We start from the raw sequence: 25799 nt of genomic DNA on the forward strand, positions 1-25799 counted from the left end.
CCATTATTTGCGTGTCACAGCAGTGCCGGTGTTTGGTCAGTGTCCATGGATAGACTCCCCACCAGTGATGTGACCTAATTCACCCTCAACATTGACTGCATGGTCCATGCTGCACTTCATGCTTTAGACCTTAGGTGACTACATGCTAGTCTACATACACATAGGGTTCACATGATCAATTTCCATCAGCCTGTGGAGCTTTGTCCATAGCACCATAACGCATGTGCCTCTTTGGTGAGTTTGTTTTCTTCTTTCCTCACAAAATTACCAGGTTCTATTAACTACATACTCCTACAGACATACAACACACAGATTTTAATCAGTGCATTTATTTACATGCGCAATAGTTTTTGAATAACAGGCACAGTTGTTGCAGCAACAACCACGCACACTGTTTTGCCCATTGAATGTTCTGACAGAGACCCTGGGTTAACTCTTGCATGTGCCATGTGGAGTAGAGGAGTGTTTCAGTGATGAGGAGAATGAACAAATTGCCAACAGGTAAGGCCACATTGACAGTATACACATGGGTGAGGTCACAAGTAGGACAATACATTGAGGTCATTACCAGTTGTGAAGTTTACTGGCATAGTCATAAGCACTGGGCAAAGAAGGAATTGGCATATTGGCACAGAAACCTGCTACTGAGTAGTTTTACATTTGAAACAGGTGAAGTCCAAGTTTTCCTCCTCTGATCTGTGTGTTGCTTCCTATCAGGGGGGTGTTTAAGGTGCTGGAAGTGAAGGCAAAGGAGGCACAAACACATCAGGGTCAGCAGACGTTGCTACCCAGTCCGCAGCAGCATTTCTCTGAGCCAAGAGGTAAGGCAGCAGTGCACTGAAAAAAGCCTGCTGGTTTGCTGACGCAGCACCATGTGTTCTGCTTCCGCTCCATGGAATCCAGGACCTTATGTATAGCCCCCAGCTGTGTGGCAACCTCACTGGTGCCACTTTAGCATGGTAGTTGTTCATCCCTCTGCCTCTTGATACCAACGATATCACCCAGGGACTATTGGAGTCCACAGAGTCGTTCTTCATTTTGCAGCTGAGGTGTTCCTATTTGGCCTGAGGCACCTATGTACTGCTTCTAAGTTGCCTGCCATGGTCTCCATCCCCAGCCACTCCACATCTAGCATCTCCTGCTGGACTCCTACCACCCAATGTTGAAATTCTACTTGGGGGTCATCAGAGGCCAGGGCTGGAGGTGGTGTTGCAGATGGTGTTTGTTGTATGCTGAGTGGATCCTCTGAAGACCCTGCAACACTGCTGGTCCTTCGCGCAACAGGAGATGGTGTGTCAAGAGATCCCAGGATTTCACAGAGGGTGTCTTGATCAAGGGTGGGCAGGCTGTCATCCTCAGCCAGATCATCACCCTGAATAGGCCGCTGCTCAGGAGGTGTAGGTACAACCTCTGCAATGGGAGAGAGCAATGTTAAGGGTGTCCTTTGTGAGATGTTGACATTGTTAAACTGTTTGACAATCTGACTTGGTAATGTTCTACTTTCAGAACAACATTTTGGTCTGGGATTTCTGTTACACGGAGTCTTTGAGTTCACGTTGCACTGCTATTGCCTTTTAGATGGCAGTATCTGTGCATTATCACTACAACCACTGTGTGACCAGACAGAGTAATGGCACATATTGCAACACTGTTACACAGGTAATTGGGCCTACCATTCCTGGACCTATGTAAAGAAATCTTTTCCACATCTGTCCAGTTGAATTGCATTGGTTGAAATGATGCCTATAGTGTTTGTGTTTTGACATGTTGACCCCACTACTGTTAGGATTGCACCTATTCCCCGGGATGGCTGCATTCCCTGTGCCTCTATTTATCCCACTGCTCCTGTGCGTGTGATGTGGCTCTGCTCATAATGTTGGTATGATCCAGCCATTTGTGTTTCACTCTGTATACTATGAGACTCTGCCTTGTGCTGTCTCCCATGCATAACATGTATTCATGTATTCATCATTTGTCACACTTATCCTGGACAATCCTACACACATAAGAAAAGTGATAGACTTTAGAAATGTGTGTGGGCATGTACTTCCTATGCAGTACCTGTTTCTTTCTCCTCATTTGTAATGCTCGCATACACTTTTGGGGCCATCAGTGTGGACAGTGAGTACTGTGTACCAAATCAGAGGCTATGGTCAATGTCACACTAGGTAGTTTGCTAGCACTAACGTCACCCGAGTTGACACTTCCCATATTTGAGCATCTGCATAGGGTGACATATCTCAACTGAGATCTATTCACTTGTACATGTACATGCTTCCTCTACAACTCCTCATTTTGAGCCAGGGACACAACTTACTGCCATACAGTGATGTTACCCGGGTAATACATTGAATCTCTTGTGCCTACAACACCAACAACATGTGTGATCATGTCCAATATACTGACATGTCAGGCTTTTACTATAGGTTTGGTTCAAGCTATACCTACATGGTAATAGTGCTGGCAATGGTGACAATTATCTAAATAGGTTTGCCACATGACAGATAGCATCCACCTCAGTATTCAACCATCACTGACTCCTGCCCGTTTTGATGGCAGCCTATTTTTACATGTCCCTTGATAGATCCACATTTCACATGCTCCAAGAGAGAAATATGTGGCAAGGTGACACAATTTCCCTTCAGACTCCTTCCTGCCTGATGCTACGTCTTAACCCAGGACCACATAACATGTAGGCTGTTGTACCCCAATGGCCTATTCTCTATCATCTGCTCCCAGCTGCAGCAGAAGTGTGACACTGTGGGACACAGCAGTGTATGTGCATTGTTTATGTTACCTTTCAGGACACATATCCATTCTGATATACTTGCTATGTAATGCCTCCCCATTCAGACATAGCAGCAGTTACAACTACACAGACATCACTTACAAGATTTTGTGACTCTGGTATTGCCAATAAGTGTAACACCTTCCCAGGTGACCAATAATAAGAAGTGGTATAATCTATTATCCTAGTTCTAATTTTTTTTTCTGTGTGTGCTGCATTCTGCCACACACATAGGAAGAGGACAGAACCTGACAAGACTGCTTTTGTGCAGGAAGGTGTATCTTCCTATACAAAAAAATTATCATCCCTGCAACGCAGACACCCCTGCTCCCGGGTGCAAGGGTGCTTCCATTGACACATGGCATATCATTGTGTGCCAACCCACGACAGGAACGCACTATAACTCCTAGATATGGTGCATTCCTACCATCTTATTTTGACACAGGGAAGCACAGCAATAAAGCTTGTGGTACTGCCCTGCCCCCCAAAATAGCAAATTTGCTCCCCCCTGTTTTGGAATTGGAATTGCAAGGCTTGGAGTTTTGTAGATTTGTGTTGTGCATTGCACTACATAGCCCAGAATGCACAGGTTGGGATGGACTGGTGATACACTTTACAAATGTGATGGATACATGTAACGGAGCCAATTGAGCAGTGCAACATTGTAGTGGCAGTGTGAGTGACCTTCCAGTGGCATTTGACAGGACACGATCCAGATTCCTGCCCGGTGCTCTTCAGACAGCGCAGCAGAGCACTGCAACATAGCTAGCAGAACTGCAAACTTTGACATTTGTTGCGCCCATTGCTCCTTATTAATACTTACCCTGTACTGGTGGTGCACTGTCTTGTCTGGGAACTCCAGCCACCAACTAATCTGGGATGATAGCTGTCACCCATTCCTCCAAAGCATCCAGCTCGTCTTGGGGCGCAGGGTTCCCTCCTATGGTCTGCATTGCTGACTTCAAGTTCTTTTCCAGTTTTTCCTTTGTCTGGTGCTTATAATCTTGCCTGTGTTTCTTGTAATTGGTAATGGTCCTTTTCACTTGCCCCACACTGTTGACTTTCTCCATGATGGAATGCCAAATGGCCTCTTTCCTCCCTAGTGGCAATTTTAAGGTGATAAATAGATAATGTTGGTGCTCTGTCACCTTAGTGATCAAGATGTTATTCTCCTCCTCACTGAAGTTACACTTCTTCCTCTTCCTACCCTGCAAGACTGTCTGGACGTCTTGGCTGGAGCTGGGGTTGTTGTCTCTGCTGCTACTGCTTGCTGCATGGTTCATGGCTGCCTTCTGTGAAGTGTGACATTTTTTTCATGAAGCCTCATTTTTAATACCTTTTTTGATGAATTCGGCACACAAAAGTGACGGAGAGCCAATTTGCATCAGTTTACATGTCACAAGTCAGCCATGTATGACTTTTGCAGGAGTAGCATCAGTTTTCCCTACAACATGGCACACACAGTTGCATCATTTTTGGTTTATGTTACCAGGATCCTTATACCATGGTGTGCTTTGTTGTAAATAAGACTCATCCATGGTTTACGATTCTCTCGGAACAGGGTGCAAGTTGTTTCAATGTTTCGCTACCTCAACGCAGCGAAGCATCATTTCTTGTAAATATGATCCTAAAAGTCCAACCAAATCATATCAAGCTCATGCCAATGGCAAACCAATGACACCACCAGTAAATTTTTGCCAACGTCTACCAGCAATATTACATTATTACAATTAATTTGTCCTTACATTTTGTCACTATAGCATTGGAGCCTGATAGCATCAGCAAACTAATCTTACCATTGTAAAGACAGATACTTACACCAAATGCCCTTTAGTTAACTCACATGTCCGTTGCATCTGGTTCATCTCATGATAACAGACCACATAGTTTTACATTATCGCTGTCTGAGACTTACAGACAAGTAACTTTCCTACTTGAAAACCTATGAGCGCTATGGCAGATGGTCGTTGCCATCAGTTAATGGTGAAACATGATATTAATTTGTTGCCAGTGTGGTGGACCAGAGGATCTGCTTTGCTGAGTGATATTGAACACAGTAGCTCCAGATGAGGTACATAGATTTTAATAGCAATTCCTATTTCATCTGAACCTCTCGGGCTAGTTCACTAAAGCAAGAGACAGTTTGAAGAATTTCATAAGAAGTATCACAAAAACCTGAATTTGATAATGTTAACGCGTCCCTTTATGACTAATTATTGCACATTGGGACTCCTTTTAGGCCAATGAATCTTTTGACCCTGATTGAAGACACCTTAGGACGAGATAGCTAATCAACATGTCAATCAATACGTCAATAATGTCATCAATGTTTATCACAACAATGCATTTCACCTTAGTCAATGACATTTAATTAAACTCAAGACACCACCATGACCTTTCAGTCATGAATAACCACACCAGTTTTGTATGATTTTGTGATATTTACTCCCTATTGATTACAATACTACTAGCAAGTTTATTAGTCTCAAAACCAAGAAACATAATAGCATAGTCACAATATAGCAACTCTGATAAGATTTCATCAAAGCAAGAATCACAAAAATTAGAATATAACACGACGTCAGCATAGATTTTTCTAAGCAGAGTATATTAGCGCATTGTTCAACAAAGCGTAGATTCAGTCATTTGTCTATTTGCGTCAGTTTAGTGAACCCCTTTACTAACCTCGAATTAGCATTGGCATGTTGGGCTTTATGCAAAACAATTTAGTAACACCAATTTGGAAAACATCTAGCTATGGTCTCTGTCAAAAGAAAAGCAGTTGGTACCTAGAAAGGAAAGCAAACAGACAATCACAATTTCATTGTCATATAGTTACCCTCCAAGTTTGGGTCAGCACTCAGGTTCGGTCTTCGTCTTCAGGACATCAGATGATTCGCCATCAGTCAGGAACTCAACTCTCAGGAAATGGGGCACTTCCCTCATAAGGAGGCAAAGTGTAAATGGGTAAGCTAAGGACAAGAATGGTTTCAAGAACCAATATAGTAAGTCACCAAACAGAGTGACAAAGTTTCTGGATCCAATCAATAGCATTTCCCTAACAAAATCTCCCTCGTCTCTGTTCTCTCTAGTTCTCCCCTCAGTTCTGATTTACTTCCTGGTGCCAAGGGTTTTTATCCCCTTTTCGTTGTACATTCCCCTCAAATCTGGTTGGACAAGGGGTTGCACCCCACTATCTTTAACCAATTAACTTTACATTAGGTCATTAAATTTGTCACCCTATACCAGTTCTCAGGCATTTTATTGGTCCTTATGATTGATGTCTTTAGAGATAGAATGTCCGGCATGATTTCATCCTTTTTTAATTCTTTGCGCATCTTCAGTCAGTAGCTCCATTGTCTGTACCAGTTTAGGCGACCTTATGCTTAACATTAATCTACACTGTTGCATTTAGCTAAAACATTTCTACAAGCAAGATGAACTTCATGAGAACGGATCTGCTATAGTTACATTCAGCTTTTAGTTTGAAGAAAAAAATAAAAGTTCATGTCCTTTAGCAAGTCAGCACACTGCACGTTAGAAAAATACATTTAATATGAGAGTCAGGCAGCTAGGCCTCGAGTCATGCTAACTAAGGCCTAAAAAGATTTATTCGCAAAACTTTAGAATCGTAATCATTAATAATTAGTGTAAAACCATTTAAATGCAATAATTTCATCAACATTAGTCATTCTCATTCGTCCCCATATACATTTTTGGCCACTCCCCGTGGGCCCATTTTAAACGAACGTTTTAGCAAAACATATTAATAGATAGTGTCTATGCGGCATTATTGCACATTAGTTCATAAACATTTCGTGTTAATTATTAATTATATATGCTATGCTCTCTCAGTCCCTGCTCTGATGACCTTTGTCATCACACAAACCTTTCCCTTTCAACCTTTCACTTTCCTCATAACTCGCATTTCAACATCTTGACCTTTGTGTGAACTTTCCCAATTTTCATTAAACATTTTCTCTGTTTCATTTTCTACATTTCTTTTGCTTCGTTTTGTCAAATTTCTCTAGATTCTTTCATTAATTTTGCATGATCCCCATAAGCCTAATAAACAAATTAGAACAATTAATAGACCCCCTAATATTTTTGCAAGAACCCCATTCCAAGTATTACTAAACCAATTCCCTACTTTGGTAATTTCTTCCCCAAGTTTCTCCCAAACTCCTGGTTCCTTCAAGTCCTTCAAATCTGCACTATCTCTTGTTAGGTTAGTAAGCATACTTCTAATCTTTTTGCTATTATCAGGAATGAATGCACAACAATGGCGCTCATTAAGCATCTTACAGACTCCGCCACTCTTCACTAAAAGAATGTCTAAAGCAAGCCGGTTTTGAAGAGTCATAGCTCTTTCCGCAGCAAGTTCAGTATCCATCAGGAGTATAGCCCCTGTGAAGTTTCTCAGCATGTTATCCACAATAGTAGACAACTTTTGAATCTTTATGGAGTTTAAGATAACCACTACTGAAGGAATTATGGCTCCAAATATGTCACCAACGACAGCAGCCGCTGTCTCTCTCTTTTGTCTAGTATGTTGTAATTCAGCCATTTTAGGTATTTGTTTTAAGTCATCAATCTGGTAGTTCTTTGGAAAAACTATCCCCAAATAACATGTCCCATACCATCCCTTAGGGACGGTAATAAGCATTAAGCCCACAGATATAATAGATCCCAGGGAATCGCTGGGTCCTGTCCATTTAACATGAATGTTCATTTACTCTGAAACAAAAACACATGCCTGCATTCACTCGTTCCCACAAATAAAGTGTCATGCTTAGATTTTGGCCTATATATACAAAGCCTACCTACATGTAATGCATCTATAGATAATTTGCCTTGTGCCTTTATTGCGGTGTAAGCATAAACATTTGCAATTGTGCATTTTTCCAACCCTTTTTCTAACCTTTCTTTCAATCCTCTGCGTCTATCATCAGTGTGATCTAAGAAGCTCTTCTCTACAGGTGTTAATAAGCAGGTCAGATTGTTGTGGTGCGCATAAGCTTTCCCAAAGGTAAGTGTCGGCTCAAAGAAACCCCTGACTAATTTTATGCTATGCTCTTTAGCTAACTTGTTCAGAAACTCAATCACAGGTACAAAAGAAAACACTACATCTAAATTAGAATAAAAATATTGCACATGTTCATGATCATAGAATCTTGTTAGCAGCAAGCTACAGCTTATCCCGTAAGTTAGAGGCAAACTATGATAGGTGACCCCTTCTTGTACCAATGAAAGAATCTTTGTGCACACATAACAGTTTCTTGCATCCATAGTATCAACATACTCATTCAGCAAGCAATAAAAGACATTAGTAGAAAGTTCCCCTTTTGAATTAGTTCCCTCATGCAAATATTTTGCATCCCGCTCAAACTTTTCCCACGGTGTTAGTGTAGCAGTCTCAGGTTTTGAAGCATTGTTAGTCACCTTCTTATCCAACCATGGCATTCCCACAATCACACCTATAATTATTATTGCACACACAATACCTAAGATAGCACTTAACCAACCGCACACTCTACCCTTTTTGCTACTACCTCTAGCGTAAGCCATGATCTGTAAAGAATCAGATAGCAGAAAAATACAAAGCAAACAATCAACTTCAGGATGATATAAAAGCTCCTTTTTTTTTCTTTTCTTAATGAAAAAGTCTCTCTCTCACTGTGAGTATTTACAGCGTTTCACTCACTCCAGGACCCCTTTTGTCAAATCAGGTTTAGCAGTTTGTCATAATCGGTTTTTTAAAGTCAAATCAGGTTTTCAGTGTCACATCCGGTAATTTATCAGTCTCTTTTCTCAGCTTTTCAGCTTTCAATTTCAATTTCAATTTCAATTTAACACAGTCTCTTTCTAAAGTTGAATTCAGGTACTGTAGTATTGACCTGGTACCGCTCGATCAAAACAGAACGCCAAGAATTCTTGTTGCCATTCAGCTGATGTTGCGAACGCCCATTCAGGACCTGCTTACCTTCTGTTTGCGACTCTCTTTCTTTTCAGTCTGCGTTCACTCTGCAGCTCTCCTTCACTGAGATCCTCTTTTCTAGTTGTGTCAACTTCTTCCTACATTGTATCACTAGGGACGACTTTCTCCCTTGCAGCTTGTTTCTTTGGCCAGTTATCACCTTTATGCGTTTTCTTTCTGCTTGGCCTTTCAGGACGCTGAACAACACCCTCCTCTTGTGCTATGGTGTTTTCTCTTGACGGACCTGCAAGTGGCTCAGGGGGAGTTGATTCCCTTTGACCTCCCTCTGCTTCTTCCCCCTCGTCTTCAGGGTCTGTTACGGGCTCAACTTCAAACCCGTATCCGTCTACTTCTGGGAGAACCTCTCTTTGCCTCGGTTCCCCTGCTGCCTCTACTGAGATAGGCTCACTGTCACCTCTCTCGAACTCGTTTACTGTTTGAGGGACTAGGCCGTCCTCAGTGGGATCTCCTTCAGTCTCAGTTTCCCTTTGAATACTCTCCAGCCCTGAGACTTCCTTCTCTGCAGTTGTTGTTTTGGAAACTTAAAGTTCCTCATCAGTCGGACATGTCACCTTCTTTGTGTGACTGGCATGTATCCAGTTTGGAACACCTGCGCATTTCACAGCAGTGGTTGTTGTCATTATTACTTGATATGGCCCCTTCCAACGCAGCTCCAAACACGACTTCCTCGTGTGTTTCTTGATAACCACCCAGTCACCGGCTTTCAGGGTGTGACCTGATTCACTGATTGGTGGCAATGTGTTAGCCTCCACCTGGTGAGATAAAGAGCGGACCACATCAGCCAGACCCTTGCAGTAGTCCAACACCATATCATCAATGATATTCACAAGAGCATTTGCAGGTACTGCGGGCAACCTCATAGCTCTGCCCATCAGAATCTCATGGGGGGATAGTCCTGTCTTCTAATCAGGTGTGTTTCTCATTGACATCAGCACTAAGGGCAATGCATCTGGCCATTTCATATTGGTAGCTGCGCACATTTTTGCCATCCTTGACGTCAAGGTCCCATTCATCTGTTCCACTAGTCCTGATGCTTCAGGGCGGTAGCTACATTGCAGCTTCTGTTCAATGTCTAATGCAGCACACAAGAGCTTTATCACCTCATTGTCGAAGTGTCTGCCCCTATCTGATTCTAAAGAGATCGGGAATCCAAAACGTGGTATTAACTCTCTGAGCAACAGCTTTGCTACTGTGAGTCTGTCATTTCTACGTGTAGGGTAAGCTTCAATCCAATGACTGAAAACACATACAATCACCAACACATACCTCAAGCCTCCACACAGGCATCTCAATTAAATCCATTTGCGTCTTGCTAAACGGACCTCCAGCTCTCCCTATGTGGCTCAAAGTCATCACAGTCCCTTTTCCTGCATTCATCTGCTGACAGATGATACACCTTTGACAGATACCCTCTTCAGCTTGTCTGAATTTTGGATTGAACCAATCAATTTTGAATAATCTGATCATTGCGTCTCTCCCAAGATGTGCTTGTCCATGGTAAAGCCATGCAAACTGTGACAAAAGACTGTTTGGCAAAACCAATTTCCCCTCTTCTGTGACCCACAAGTCGTCAGACCTTAGTACACATTACATTCTCTGCCAGGAGCGTTTTTCCTCTCTGCTAGCACGGCCCTGCAGTGATCTTAGCTCACCTAATGTATCAACCACTCTTAATGCAAAGTTTAAACATGTTTCATTTTCAGTTTCAGGTAACAATTCCCACTGGTCCTTGAACGATATACAGTTCAATGCGCAAGCACTTGCGTCTTGATCTGCATAGCCGTTTCCCATTGACACAAAGGGGGTGATTGTAAACCGCCCGCCGAAGTTCCCTCACCAAAATACCGCTCCGCAGTCGAAAGACCGCTGAGGGTATTTTGGGATTTGCCCTGGGCTGGCGGGCGGCCGCCAAAAGGCCGCCCGCCAGCCCAGGGCAAATCAACCTTCCCACGAGGACGCCGGCTCAGAATTGAGCCGGCGTAGTGGGAAGGTGCAACGGGTGCAGTGGCACCCGTCGCGTATTTCAGTGTCTGCATAGCAGACACTGAAATACTTTGTGGGGCCCTCTTACGGGGGCCCCTGCAGTGCCCATGCCATTGGCATGGGCACTGCAGGGGCCCCCAGGGGCCCCACGGCACCACCTACCGCCATCCTGTTCCTGGCGGGAGACCCACCAGGAACAGGATGGCGGTAGGGGGTGTCAGAATCCCCATGGCGGCGGAGCGTGCTCCGCCGCCATGGAGGATTCTGCAGGGCAGCGGGAAACCGGCGGGAGACTGCCGGTTTCCCGCATCTGACCGCGGCCGAACCGCTGCGGTCAGAATGCCCTGCGGGGCACCGCCGGTCTGTCGGCGGTGCTCCCGCCGACCCTGGCCCCGGCGGTCTCGGACCGCCGGGGTCAGAATGACCCCCAAAGTCTTGTGATTTAACATGAGCATTGCATTTCACCACGGCAACTTCAAGAGTTAACTGAATCGCATGCAACAAATCCTTAATCTTTTTGCCATTTTTAACCGGTGAGCCAGAAGAGGTCATGAAACCCCTCTGTGACCATAATTGGGCAAAATCATGCACAATTCCAAATCCATATCTGCTGTCAGTGTAGATAGTGACTTTCAGGTTTTGAGCTGTGTGGCATGCCTTAGCAAGGGCAATTAATTCAGCCACTTGTGCGGAGTACACTCTTTCGAACCAGGAAGCTTCTAGGATACCGGTGATTGTGCACACGGCATAACCAGCTCTCAGTATTCCGACTGAGTCTCTCAAGCATGAACCATCAACGAACACAATGTAATCATTTTCTTTTAACTGTGTATCTTTAATGTCAGGTCTGGGTTTGGTGCATAGTTCTGTTACCTCACGACAATCATGTTCTACTTCCTCAGTATTACTAATCTCAGCATTTTTGACAGGAAATAAAGTTGCCTGGTTCAATACAGTACACCTCTTGAGAGAAACATTTGAAGACCCCAGTATGATGGTCTCATATCTCGTCAGCCTAGCATTTGTCATATGCTGAGTCTTAGTTCGGGTTAACAGAATTTCAACTGAATGTGGAACCATTACTGTTAAGGGATGTCCCATCACTATGCCTTCACACTGTGTAAGGCTCTGACCAACTGCTGCAACTGCGCGCAAACAACCCGGTAAGGCTGCGACTGGGTCCAAAGTAGCTGAAAAATATGCTACTGGGCGGTTTGCACCTTCATGGACCTGTGTTAAGACAGACAAAGAACAAGCATCACGTTCATGACAAAACAGTAGGAAAGGCTTCGTGTAATCAGGCATAGCTAAATCTGGCGCCCTGCACATACACTCTCTCAATTCCATGAATGCTTCTATCTCTTACTCTGACATGATTATAGTACCCGGGTCATCCTGAACCTCCTTGCCTATCAGTTTCACTAATGGTTTAGAGATAATCGAAAAGTTGGGAATCCACTGACAACAGTAGCCCACCATTCCCAAAAACATTCTGACATCTCTCTTTGTTGTCGGGGGATTCATCTGCAGTATGGCTGTCACCCTTTCTTTTGATATCCTCCTGGAGCCCTTCTCAATCAAGTGACCTAAGTACTTCACCTCTTTCTGACAGTATTGCATCTTCTTTGGGGACACTTTATGTCCATTCTTTCCCAAATGGTTCAGTAAGGCAATTGTGTCATACCTGCAGTCATCTTTTGTTCTGGATGCGATCAACAAATCATCAATGTACTGCACTAGTCCAAAGACTCCAAGTCCTTCTTCAATATCTGATTGAAGAAGGAAGGTGACTCAGAAAACCCTTGGGGAATTCTGCACCAACTGTACACCTTATCCAGGAATTTGAAACTGAAAAGAAATTGGCTGTCCTCACGAAGAGGCACCGAAAAGAATGCTTGAGACAGGTCCACAACTGTGAACCACTCTGCATTACATGGAACCTGAAACATGATTACTGCTGGATTTGGCACTATGGGGCAACATTTTACCACAATCTCGTTTATTTTCCTAAAATCTTGCACAATTCGAACGTTCCCGCAAGGCTTTTTCAGACCCATTATTGGTGAGTTAAATGGGCTGCTCAATACCTCTTTCAGAATCCCTTGCTTCACAAAATCCGCAATTATCTGTGATACCTGAATGAGGACATCTTGTGCCATGTGATACTGCAGCACCTGGGGAAACACTGCATTTGGCTTTACCTGCACTTTAACCGGTTCTACTCCTTTTATCAGTCCAACTTCCTTTCCTGTCAGATCCCACACTTTCTCTGTCACTGTACCCAGTCGGCTGGTAAGTCAGATACTGTAAGCATTGGGAATAAAGTTATCAGAGGGTATTCTTCATTTGCGGTCTCTGTCTCCAATTCTGAAAACTGCCCATCGTCCCCCTCATCATCACTGTTTGTCTGTACCTCAATTCCCTCAAGGGAACAGGTGATTGAACACCTTGTCTTGCACAGTAATTCTCTTCACAGTACGGATACTGGACTCGAATCACAGACTACAAACTTATGAAGTCCCTGAAAGTTTCCAATCTCAACCTGGACCGGGTCTGTAATCAGGTTTGTCAAATACTGGTTTGCCACTCCTACCACCCATATGGTACGCCCTGAAAGTGGCAATTTCGGAACCTCTGCACTTCTGACTGTAGAGCGTGTAGCTCCTGTGTCAACCAGGAATGAAACCTTGTGACCCATCACCTTTCCCTCTACATAGGGACCCCTCTGATCTACTTCTAGTGACGCTGCAAGCCTGCACTCCTCACTGTCTGAACTATCATCAGACCATTCATTGTTTATTCCATCCTCACCACGTAATGGGAACTGTTGTACTGTGTTATTTTGATTCATCTTTTGGCCTGTGACCTGTTAAGGAAGCATCACCTGTTGCTGTCCCATTGGAGCCAATGGTAGTTGCATTTGCTGTCTAGGTATCATGGGAACCTGCTGTTGTACCTGCTGCATTTGTGCTGGTTGAACACGCGGCATTTGCATTTGCTGCACGGGCTGTAACACCTGCATCTGAAGCATGTTATTCTGGAAGTTTTGATTTTGGCCCCTCATCTTTGGACCCCTCACATTTTGAAATGTACCGACATCATTGCTTTGTTGAACAACACCATCCTGCACCACCATTGGGCATTCCCGCTTCCAATGGCCCCCGCACGTGTGACATGGTGACACCTTTTTCATCTCCTGCACATCATTTTGAACCACAACAGTATTCAGGTCTGGACCGCGGTTCACCAAACCTCGACCTCTCGGTTGTGCCTGAAACATGGCATTCCCTTGCGGTTGCTGTTGTACCATCTGCTGGATTCCATTTCCCTGCATACCTGCCTGCGCTGCCTTAATCTGCATCACCATCAGTTTGTCCTTCAACTTTCTCTCCTTCAACTCAATCTCATCACTGCAGTATTTTGCATGCTGCAACACCTCATCAATCGGTTTTGCTTGCCAACAGATCAAATGATTCTTAATCATCTGGCTAACCTCTGGTCTCAGTCCTTCAACAAACCTGAACACAAGATGGTTCATGTCGTTTGGTTCTATGGTCTCAGTGCCACTGTAGTGCTTGAACGCTTTAAACAGTCTCTCATAGTAAGCATGAATCGACTCTTTGGCCTCCTGTGAGGTCCGATCGATTTTCTGCCAATCAGTCACTTTCGGCGACACTTTCTGCTTCAAAAACTCAATCACTTTATGATAGTACTTCATCACCTCCTTAGACGGTGCTCCAGTCACCTTGTCCCTTGCCGGTTCCTGTGTCGGCCAATCCACACCTCTCTTGCACTCAAGCCATAAGTCAGGCAGAACAATAATCTCAAACAGGGTATTCAAGTCTTCCCAGAGACATTTTGCAAGCTTTGCAAATCTGTCTGTCTGTTGGTACCACTCTATCGGCTTCTCACCTTAACCTGGGATAATCGTTTGTAAAGGACAAAATATCACCCCTAGACCATGGTACATGGACTAGTACCCCTCCGGCTGTCTCTCTCATTGGTAACATTTTTACTGTCCCCGTGTCTGGTGTGACTTTAGCCTGATTCGGTTTCGGACCTTCGCCTTTCTCTTTATCTCTTTTCTTGGCCCATCTGCCTTCCCACTTCTCTAAAGCTCCCCAGATCTGTGCACTTTGCAGTATTTCTTTAAGATGCGCTTTCATTCCGGTAGATCGCATGTGCTCAAAATCTTTAGAATCAAAGTCTAATCTGTAGCTTCTTTTTAAATGTTTAGTATTCCCAATGTCTATGTTGTATTTGTCTGCCAGATTTGTGGTACTGCAAAATTCTGGACCCGTGTTATAAACATCGTCGTATCACAACGATGTTGTTATCAGCAGACCGGGAATGATTAGAATAGTATGCACACACATTGTATTCATATTCGGGTAACGAAATCACCCGAATATCAGAGTTTCCGTCCTGAACCCTCGTGTTCCATTTAAACGACAGACATTTTGTGATTGCCCTCACATAGGCCAATGTCTAATGCTAAAAACGAGTCTGAAGGACACGTACACCTTTGCTGACTCCTCTGTGACCTGGGCAAGCTGACTCCACTGCCTGAAGCCAAACCTGTTCAGCCAGTTTCTTTCCCAGTGGCCGAATGAGATTAGTATCAAGGCACAACACATCATAAACCTTTCATCACACACAAACCATGCCTAATCTTACACACACCTGTCTCTGTTTCTTTCTTTATGACTTGCTTTACAAGGAGGAGGTGCCCGTTTATATTGGGGGTCCGTCGATATCTGATGAAAGTACTAAGCCTTGCCGGGTAATTGATTGAGGGCTGGACAAACTGAAATATGGGCTTGTCATCATAAACCTGCTATTTCTTTGTAGTGAAAATATGTGAATGGTCAACTGTAAAATAAGGAATGTTTGCCCAAAGCATAATATTTTGTATAAAAGAGAAGGTTAGCTTTGCAAAGGGAGCAGTCTCCTGAGAATATACACTGTGTTGTACTTCTAGGATACCTGTTACTGGCTGCAGCCAATTAACAAGATCTTTGACTTCACCAAGAAGACTCTGGGCCTGATTCTGACCTTGGCGGTCTTTTCGCAAGACCGCCGAGTTACCGCCGCGGCAAAGACCGCCGACCGCGGCGGTATGCCGCTGCGCGTATTCCGACCGCTGGGAGCGTTCCGCCGGAATACCGCCAGCAGCCACACTGGCGGTCGGCGGGAAAGTGGAGACTGGTCAACCTCCACCGCCACGCCAGCAGAACACCGCCCCCAGAATTACGACCCACATTTCTGTGTGGCGGTCTTCTGTTGGCGGTCTTCTGTTGGCGGTCACGTCCCTATGGCTCCCGTCGCCTCCCGGAGGACCAACGCACAAGGTAAGTTGATGGTCCGTGAGGGGAGGGGGTGGGGGGGTGTTGTGTGATGTGTGCGTGCATGGGGGTGTGTAGAGGGGGTGTGTGAGTGCGTGCATGCGGGCGGGGGGTGCTGCTGTGCCTTTGGGCAATGTGTGTAGTTCGGCGGGTGCGCATGTCGGCATGTATGTGTGCGGGTATGTGCCCCTGTTGTGTATGTGTGTGTGTAGGGGGTGTGCATACGTGCATGTTGGGGGTGCGTGCATGTCGGGGTGCGTGTATGTGCATGTCGGGGTGGGGGGGGGCAGGGGGTTCGTACCACCTCTGGGGGGTGGCAGGGGGGTGGAGGGTGTGGGGGGAGGACTCGTGGGGGGCAGTGGGGGATGGGGGAGACCCCTATCAGTGCCAGGGAAGGAATTCCCTGGCCCCGATAGTGCCTACCGCCATGGTTCGCATGGCGGTTCCCGACCGCCAAAAACCGCGGCGGTAAGCAGGGTCATGATACGGTTGGCGGTCTTGGGTCGACCGCCGGGCCGGAGTGTGCGAACTCCAGCCCGTCGGTCATGACCGCCGTGGCGGTCGGAGTGGGGAAGTGGCGGTCGATCGCGGCGGTGACCGCCGCTGTCAGAATGCCATTTTTTGGACCGCCGGTCTGTTCGCGGTCCAACCGCCGCCTCTCCGCCGACCGCCAAGGTAAGAATCAGGCCCTCTGTGTTTCTGTAGTCTGAAACAGGAAGAACTCGAAGTCTTAGGGTGTGTTCCCTGGCACCACTGGGTTCTGAAAAACCCAGTACTTCAGTTGGCGCCCAACATGGGGCGATTTCAGCGGTACCGGTCCAAGCCAGAGGTTCGTGAGGAGTTTCGTGTGAAAATTCTGGAGGAAGGCCGCCACTTCATCGACCCCTGTATGTCGACGTGGTCCGAAAGTCTTTTCTGCGAGGTTCCCCGCTTTCCGACGGCTACGAAGGACTGCTGCCCTGACTATCGCCCTGTTTTGGACCCTTGATGATTTGGTAGAGCGAAACGATAAACGAGTCTTCTGGTGACATCATCGATACCTCAGTTAAGTATAAGTGGAGCGTCTCCCAGTCCTTAGTTTGGTTCTTAGTTTGGTATCCCCTTGGGATCTTTGATTTGGAACTTGCAAGTACCAAAGCCAAGGGATTCGTGTATTCACGAGACTATCGTATTCGATAATCCTTTGAAGTTTGAAGCTAGACTAGAGAGCGAAGATGCCTGGTCTTAGCAGATATGGAAATTTGTTTTGTCTTGGTTATAATAGGGATTCCCGATTGGAGGACTCGTGTCCGGTTCCTCCGATTGGAACTCCAACCTATGAACTATATGTGAAACATGGCATAGGCCCCATCATATATAATGAAGTATGGATCCGATACACCAGGAAGGATGGTGTTTTAAAATGGACCCAATATGGTAGTTTTGACACAGGAATTCTGAATAATCTGGAGGTTAAACATTTTAAGAAGAAAGCCCGGCCGGCGATGTTTGACTCTTTCCGCCTATGGCGTAAGGAAGCCAAACAGAAGGAAATTAAATTAGCAAAGAGAAATAAGAGGGAAGAGGGTATCTCGATAATGCAAGCTGCCATGCAGTTTAAAGATGATGAAGAAGAACAGATGAATGAGCAGTTGCACAGGCAACATAAATTGGTGACCGATAAATGTTATCCAGTTCTTCCGCTTCTTCAGCAAGATGCAGCGAAAGAACTTGAGAAAGATCCTTTAATGTCACACTTGTTGAGGTCGCCACCCCCTTATGCGCAGAATGCTACAGCACCTCTGCAACCTTTAGCTGTGCAACCTCCGGTTATTGTGCCTCAGGTTCTTCCACAGCCGCCAGCTCCTTTTCAGTTGGCTCCTACTACTATGGCGCAGCCCCTTCAAGGGCCGCCGACTTCGCTACCTGCTCCATCTGTACCTCCTACAACTTTATGTACTACATCGACTGCCTCTTCTGGTGTTCTTCCGGATACTGCCTCTGCGTCTGCTTCTGCGTCTGCCTTGCCTCCCTCTGTTTTTCCTCCTGTTCTTTCATCAACTTCTCCTTCTGTCTGACAGAGAATGACAGATACTGTTGCCAGCCTTATATTTCCTCTCTTTGGGTCATCTGGTGTGACCCCAGATTCGGAGCGTAAACAGTCGCGTAGTCAACTGCCTAATTCTCAAGAGAAATAAATGTTGGACCGTATGGCACGTAAATGGGTTGTTTACCCTTTAAGATACAATGTAGAGTCTGTTATGGATGTCTTCCGTCAATGGGGAGCACCAAAACAAAGATACGTTTTTGAGAAAATGTGTGCTTTCCTTTGTGAGGAATTGGAAGATAATGATTTGGAAACAAATCCGCCTGATTTGTGCCGTGTACGGTTTGAGTTTGCAAAGGGCACGATTGTGGGTCCCGATGTTGAGACAGCAGTTGCGACGTTGTTGTCCTTTAGGAATAAGGATCCTTCTCAGTCATTGTTCCAACATGACTCCTCTGTTAAAAAAAAGGTGCAACAGTACCCAATGAGAGAAGTCCCTCCGGTATGGAAGGACACAGTTGAGGCTGATGATGCTAATAACATTGATGCTGTCCCAGCTCATTTTCAGCGTGTTTGGGTACATGTTCCGTGGAAGCGAGCTGAAGTTTTAGTCCTTAAGCAGACTTTGCCTGATCCCCGTAAAAACCCTGCAGGGTATTATAAGGAATTATCACAGACTGCAGACTCATGCATTATGAATCTAGCCGACATAGACATGTTATTTGGGAATGTTGTTCCACAGCCTTTGTGGGGATTGATTCCCCATACAGATCATGCACAAGAGTTAGGTGACTCATGGGCTAATATTAGTGCTGCAAATGATAGACAAGTTGGTGGTGCCAAGCCTGAGCCTTTGGTAGCAGAACTGCCTGCTAGGATTGTTACTTACATGAAGACTTTAATGCCTGCGATGCGTGTGAATTGGGATAAATTGTCTGCGTGTAAGCAGAAGAAAGATGAAACAGTGTCTGATTTCTTCACCAGGTTTGAGGAAACGTTTATCGACCACAGTGGTCAAGATATGAGTACAGAAGGTGGTCAACGGTTGTTCGTCGACAAGTTTGTGCACAATTTGCTTGCAGAGCTGTGTAAGAAATTGAAGGATTCAGAGAGTTCTTGGGCCGTTTCCTCTTCAGCACAAATATTGGCTACTGCACAGTACTACGAAAATAGGGATAAAGATGAGAAGGATAGAGCAGACAAGAAAACTAAAGAATTAAAGGCGAAGGTTCTTTTACAACAGGCGTATCCGCCACATGGTGGTCAGAGTAACTATCAGCAACCTCAACAGTTCCAGAGAAACTCGCAAAGGTTCGAGTTTTCTCAACCATGTGTTCCTGTAGGTCCCAATCAGTGTTCATATTGTAAAGAAGAGGGTCATTTCAAGTATAGTTGTCCTATTTTGTTGCAGCGTACGAATGGTGCTTCTGGCGCAAGAGGTCGAGGTGTTCAACAAGCTCCTAGAGGTAGAGGACGTGGAAGTTTCCCCCAGAACACGCGTTCCTTTCCGTCTCAAAACTCAATGAATAGTTTTGACCAGCAACATAACGTGTCTGGTAGGACGGCTCAGTACTATGCTGACGACTACTATGCAGAAGATGAGAATCTGGAAGGTAATAATTGCTAGGACAGCCATAGACGAAGAGAGAGAGTTTTTTTAGTTCCATTGGATCAGAATGGACCTTATGTTAAGGTGATTACCTCAGGTGTGTCGGAGCCTTTTCTGTTGGATACTGGTGCTACAAAGAGTTCTATTATGCACTCAAAACTCCCTGGCGCACCTTTGTCTGGCGAGATGAATGTTTCAGTAGGTTTTTCTGGCGCCCCGGTTAGGAACCCGATTTCTAGTCCTATGTCCCTTTCTGTTGGACCTTGTGAATTGGAAGCACCCCTTATTCTGACAACAGGTTGTGGTGAAAACTTGTTAGGATTGGATTTGTTGAAAAGATTGTATGCGACATTATATTGTTCTCCTTCGGGAGTACAACTTACACTGGGTAGGAAAGTGGTCTCTCCAATGTATTTGTCGAAGGATAAACTTCCGACCGAATTGTCGTTTCTTCCTGATACCATTTGGGCTACTGGTCCTAATGACGTGGGTCTTTTGGAAATACCGCCTTATGTTGTAACATTGAAAGCCAATGTTAAATTATCACGCATTCAACAATACAAGATCTCTAGTGAAGGTGAAAAGGCGTTGCTAGCGATCATTTATGATTTAAATGAAAAAGATGTAATTGAAGAGACAAGAGGCAATGTTTGTAATAGTCCTGTTCTGCCTGTTTTGAAACGTACTGACCCCTCTAAGCCACCTGTTTACAGGCTCGTGATTGATCTTAGAGAGGTAAATAAAATAGTTGTGCCACAGTTTCCAGTTGTTCCTGATATCACTGCCATATTGACTATGATTCCAGCTTCCGCCACCTGGTTTTCGGTAATTGACTTAAAGAATGCTTTCTTCAGCATCCCGATTGCCGAGGAGAGCAGGGATATTTTTGGCTTCAGTTTAGGAGGACGAAGTTTCCGCTTCAAACGCGCTCCACAAGGCTACTGTGAAAGTCCATCAATATATAGTCAGGCTTTAAAAACACAGCTTGATGCAATTGTTTTACCTGACAGCGCTACCCTTATTCAGTACATTGATGATTTGCTAGTCGCTACAGATACTGAAGAGATTTGTAAAGAAGCCACCTTGTTGTTGTTGCGTCATTTGTCTGATTTACATCACAAAGTGTCCCTTTCAAAACTGCAATATTGTCGACAAGAAGTGACCTACTTAGGTCATCTCTTATCGAAGGAGGGAAGGAAACTGACCTCAGAAAGAATTCAGGCAATTGCAAAATTGAGTGTGCCAAGGACACAGAGAGAAGTACGTGCTTTCTTGGGCATTACATCATACTGCAGACAATGGATACCAAATTTTTCTTTGCTGGCCAAACCTTTGGTAGCGTTGACCTATAAAGATACACCAAACCCCGTTCCGTGGTCTGAAGATTGTCAGAAAAGTTTTTCCGAATTGCGTAATGCATTGTGTTCGGCTCCTGTGTTGGGTACCCCCGACTACAGTAAGCCCTTTACACTGTATGTCCATGAGAAAGAGGGTTGTGCATTGTCAGTGCTGACACAGTCTTTTGGAGACAAGCAGCGCCCATGCGCATATTTTTCGTCGACTTTGGATCCGGTAGCTAAAGCATTGCCGAGTTGCTTGAGAGCCACAGCGGCAGCAGCTGTTTCTATTCGACAGTCTGCTGGGTTAGTGATGAATAATATGTTGATTGTGATGGTTCCACATGCAGTGGACACGTTGTTAAACAGGACCAAGACACAGCATTTAACTAGTGCTCGATTGTCAGGTTACGAGTTGACACTGTTAGCGAGTCATGTGCACATAAAGAGGTGCAATATGTTGAATCCAGCCACGTTATTGCTGATTTCAGTAGAAACAGATGATGATGAACAACATGATTGTTTTCTTAGGACAGAAGAAGAAACGAAAGGGAGAGTAGATCTTAAAGATACTCCTCTCGTAGAGTGTGATGGTACCTTATGGGTGGATGGTTCATGCTTCAAGCTTCCGAATGGTGATACGACTGCAGCATATGCTGTCACAACTTTGCATACAATTGTTGAAGCTGCACGTATACCACATAATTCAGCTCAAGCAGCAGAGCTGATTGCACTTACGAGAGCGTGTGTGTTATCGAAAGGAATGAAAGTGACCATATATACCGACAGCCAGTATGCGTTTGGTGTGGCCCATAGTTTTGGACGATTGTGGAAAGAACGTGGGTTCCTGACTTCGCATGGAGCTAAAATTCAGCATGGTCAGTTGGTGAATGAGCTTCTTGAGTCACTGACCTTGCCATTACAAGTTGCAATTGTGAAATGCAGTGCACACAAGAAGGTTACTGATGATGTCGGTCGTGGCAATGCATTTGCTGACGAAATCGCAAAAGAAACAGCAAAAGATGTGATGAATCGAATGTATGTTGCAGGCCCCGCAAGATGGGTTGGTGACGTTGGAATATGTGAAGATACGATAGAGGGTGTGAAGTCTATTCAAGCTGAAGCTTCAGAGAAAGAATTGAGCGTGTGGAAAGAGGGTACGGGTAAATTGGATGAAAATGGTTGTTGGGTTGACTTGTCAGAACATCAGCGATGGTTGTTACCCGATGCGTATGTGCTTGCAGTGGTGACAATGTCTCATGGAATGGCCATATCAGTGTGAAAGGGATTTGTAAGTTGTTGGCTCCAGTATGGCAAAATGCTGGAATTCCTAAATGTGCAGAGAAAGTGGTCAAGAATTGCATGGTGTGTCTGAAATACAATCCTGGTAGGGGAACCCCAACTCCAGCTGGTAATTTTGCACCTCCAACGTATCCGTTCGAGGTTTTGCAGCTAGATTTCATCCACATGGAAAGGTGCAACAATCTGAAATACGTACTCGTTGTTGTTTGTGCTTTTTCAAGATGGGTAGAAGCATATCCCTTAAAAGACAACACTGCCTTATCCACAGCTAAAGCCCTTATCAAAGAATTCTTCCATAGGTTTGGAATGCCGAGAATGGTCTGGAGTGATAATGGGAGTGAATTTGTGGGTCTAGTGATGAAAAAAGTATGTGAAGGGCTAGGTATCCAGCAAAAATTCCACGCTGCAAATCACCCCCAATCAGCTGGACTAGTAGAGTGCTATAATGGCACGCTAAAACTGAAGTTGGCAAAGATACAAGCGAGCTCTGGTCTTAAATGGCCTGACGCTCTGCCTCTAGCACTCCTATCAACAAGAATGACTGTGCATTCGCGAGTGGGACTTAGTCCATATGAAATTGTGTTTGGCCGCCCGGCCAACATATGGGGAGTGCCAAGACCAACAAAATTCAGTGAGATCGAACACCCTGTACTGCTTGATTATTTGTATGAATTGACGGCTAAATTGCGTGTTCTACACCAACAGGTTCACAATACTCTGCCTCAGGTCTCTGAAGCTCCAGGACATCTTATCGATCCTGGATCATGGGTGCTGGTCAAAAACTTCCATCGGACAAAGAATGACCAGCCCCGTTGGACCGGCCCCTACCTCGTCCTTCTCTCAACAAGATCAGCTGTTCGTGTGGAAGGGAAAAAGAACTGGATCCACGGCGTACACTGCAAGAAGGTCCCTTTTCCTCTACCGTACGACCGGTGGGTCCAGGAGGGGATCGCTGACTCTGAAACTGAGACTGTGCCTCGTTTTTTGCCATTTAGCGATGCACGTGTAAAAGGAACAATTTCTGAACAAGAAAGTGACAATAATTTGCAAGAAGCTGTGCCACCGTCAATTCGATTGAACACTACAGAGCCTGAACTCTTGTTCCAGAACCAGACAGTTCCTGGAAAAAGCCGTTATAATCTGAGACCAAGAACTAAGGACAAATAATTTTTTTCCCGTTCCTTTTTTTGAAAGTGCAGCTCTCTCATCTGAGAAACTTTCTTATTTTTGTTTTTTTTATTTTCGAACCGCCATCCGGGTTCAGCTGTAGGGTCGTGGTTGCCCAAGTCTTTGGAGTGCAGCTGAAGACGTTAGGTCGACAGTTCTGGTCGGTCTAAGGGAGTTGCCCTGGACTGAAAGAAGCATTCCCTAGCATAGAATACCCTACCACCACGAGCAGCATTTAGAGAGGATGGAGTTTTTCAAGAATGAGAGACCTGCCAGACAGATGGACTTTAAAGCCAGAATGGGTATAAAAATGACAAAGAAACGATTTTTGATATTATGTGTTTTCATGTTGCTTAGTGTAATGACGTTTTTAATAGGATATGTTTTATTCTCTTTTCAAGTGACATTTGCACCCATTACTCAGCCCATACCTCCTTCTACTGTTTCCTCACATTCTTTTCACCCCCTGCCTGAACACGAGTCTGCCAGAAGATTAGAATTTGTCAACAATTCATTCATTCAGCTTCTACACCAACACCAATTAGTAGTGAACACAACTAACTGTTGGGTGTGTGGTCTTATGCCTCATACTACTGATAAAGGTATCCCTTATCTGGTCCTGCCTTTCAGCCATAATGGTTCTGTATGGGCATATAGAACGGTGTTCATATACGCGTATGAAGCCAACCCCCTACGTTCTGTGAAAGATAATCCTAAGAATAGTGCTCTAGCTAAGGGTATAGTAGATATGATTAGGGAAGATATTTCCTATGAGACTATCCCGAGAGATGAGACACTAGCATATATTGGATGGAACATAACAGGATATGTAGTTACTCTGAGTGGGAACCAGCGAGCAAAGAGATCCTCCCCGATTTGGATTGTACCCCATCAGGGTCACCTATGTCTGCAAGGTAATGGCAAGAATCCCAGAGCTCAGTTAGGGAAAAGTATCTGCACTGAAACATATGTTTTTGCGTCTCAGACTTCTCCTTCGTTCTTAGCAGCTAAGGGTACCTATTTCATCTGCCATAATAGAGCCTATACATGGTTGCCCCCTGACTTCTCAGGCACATGTTTTGTTTCGTTCCTGTTACCTCCCACCTACACGGCCGCAGCAGATTACCATAAGACAAGGATGGTTCGAGGTGTCATAAGTAAAGAAGACACTACAGGACAAGAATTTGGAGATTTCGCAAAGGGTTTTCTGCCGTTTTGGGGCCCTATGGTTAACAGCAGGAACATAAGGCAATTGACAAGGGTGGTTGAATCCACAGTAGTTGAAACCGCCGGTGCCCTTGGTAATTTGACTGCTGAGCTCAAGTCGGATCGCCTTATGACTCTTCAGAACAGGGTCGCATTAGACGTCATACTTGCAGACCGAGGTGGGGTATGTAAAGTGATCCAATCAAGTTGCTGTGTTTTCATCCCAGATAACGCTCCGACAGTCTACCAGGCCATTTCCAAACTGCATAAGATCTCCGAGTCTATTCACGTGGATAAAGGAGATTGGTCATTGATGGGGTGGTTCTGGGAGCTGATATCCGCCTGGGGATGGAAGACTCTGGTAGTCTTTGGGATGATCTTAGCCATTCTTTTCCTGTCCTGTCTGTGTATACAGTGTGCTCCTGCAATATGTGGCCTCTGTGCTACATCGTGTCTAAGGAAACCTGTATCAAGGGATGAGCTAAGTAATAGGATGATGCTACAGCAACATTTCAATGACTTTATGAATATAGACCTGGACTCAGATTAGCGTGAGTATAGATTATTGCCTATGTAAGGGCAAAAGGAGGGTCTGTGGTACTGAAAAATTCTGGACCCGTGTTATAAACATCGTCGTATCACAACGATGTTGGTATCAGCAGACCGGGAATGATTAGAATAGTATGCACAAGCATTGTATTCATATTCGGGTAACGAAATCACCCGAATATCAGAGTTTCCGTCCTGAACCCTCGTGTTCCATTTAAACGACAGACATTTTGTGATTGCCCTCACATAGGCCAATGTCTAATGCTGAAAACGAGTCTGAAGGACACGTACACCTTTGCTGACTCCTCTGTGACCTGGGCAAGCTGACTCCACTGCCTGAAGCCAAACCTGTTCAGCCAGTTTCTTTCCCAGTGGCCGAATGAGATTAGTATCAAGGCACAACACATCATAAACCTTTCATCACACACAAACCATGCCTAATCTTAGACACACCTGTCTCTATTTCTTTCTTTATGACTTGCTTTACAA

This window comes from Pleurodeles waltl, chromosome 4_1 (genome assembly GCF_031143425.1).
Source record: "Pleurodeles waltl isolate 20211129_DDA chromosome 4_1, aPleWal1.hap1.20221129, whole genome shotgun sequence".
Taxonomy (NCBI): domain Eukaryota; kingdom Metazoa; phylum Chordata; class Amphibia; order Caudata; family Salamandridae; genus Pleurodeles; species Pleurodeles waltl.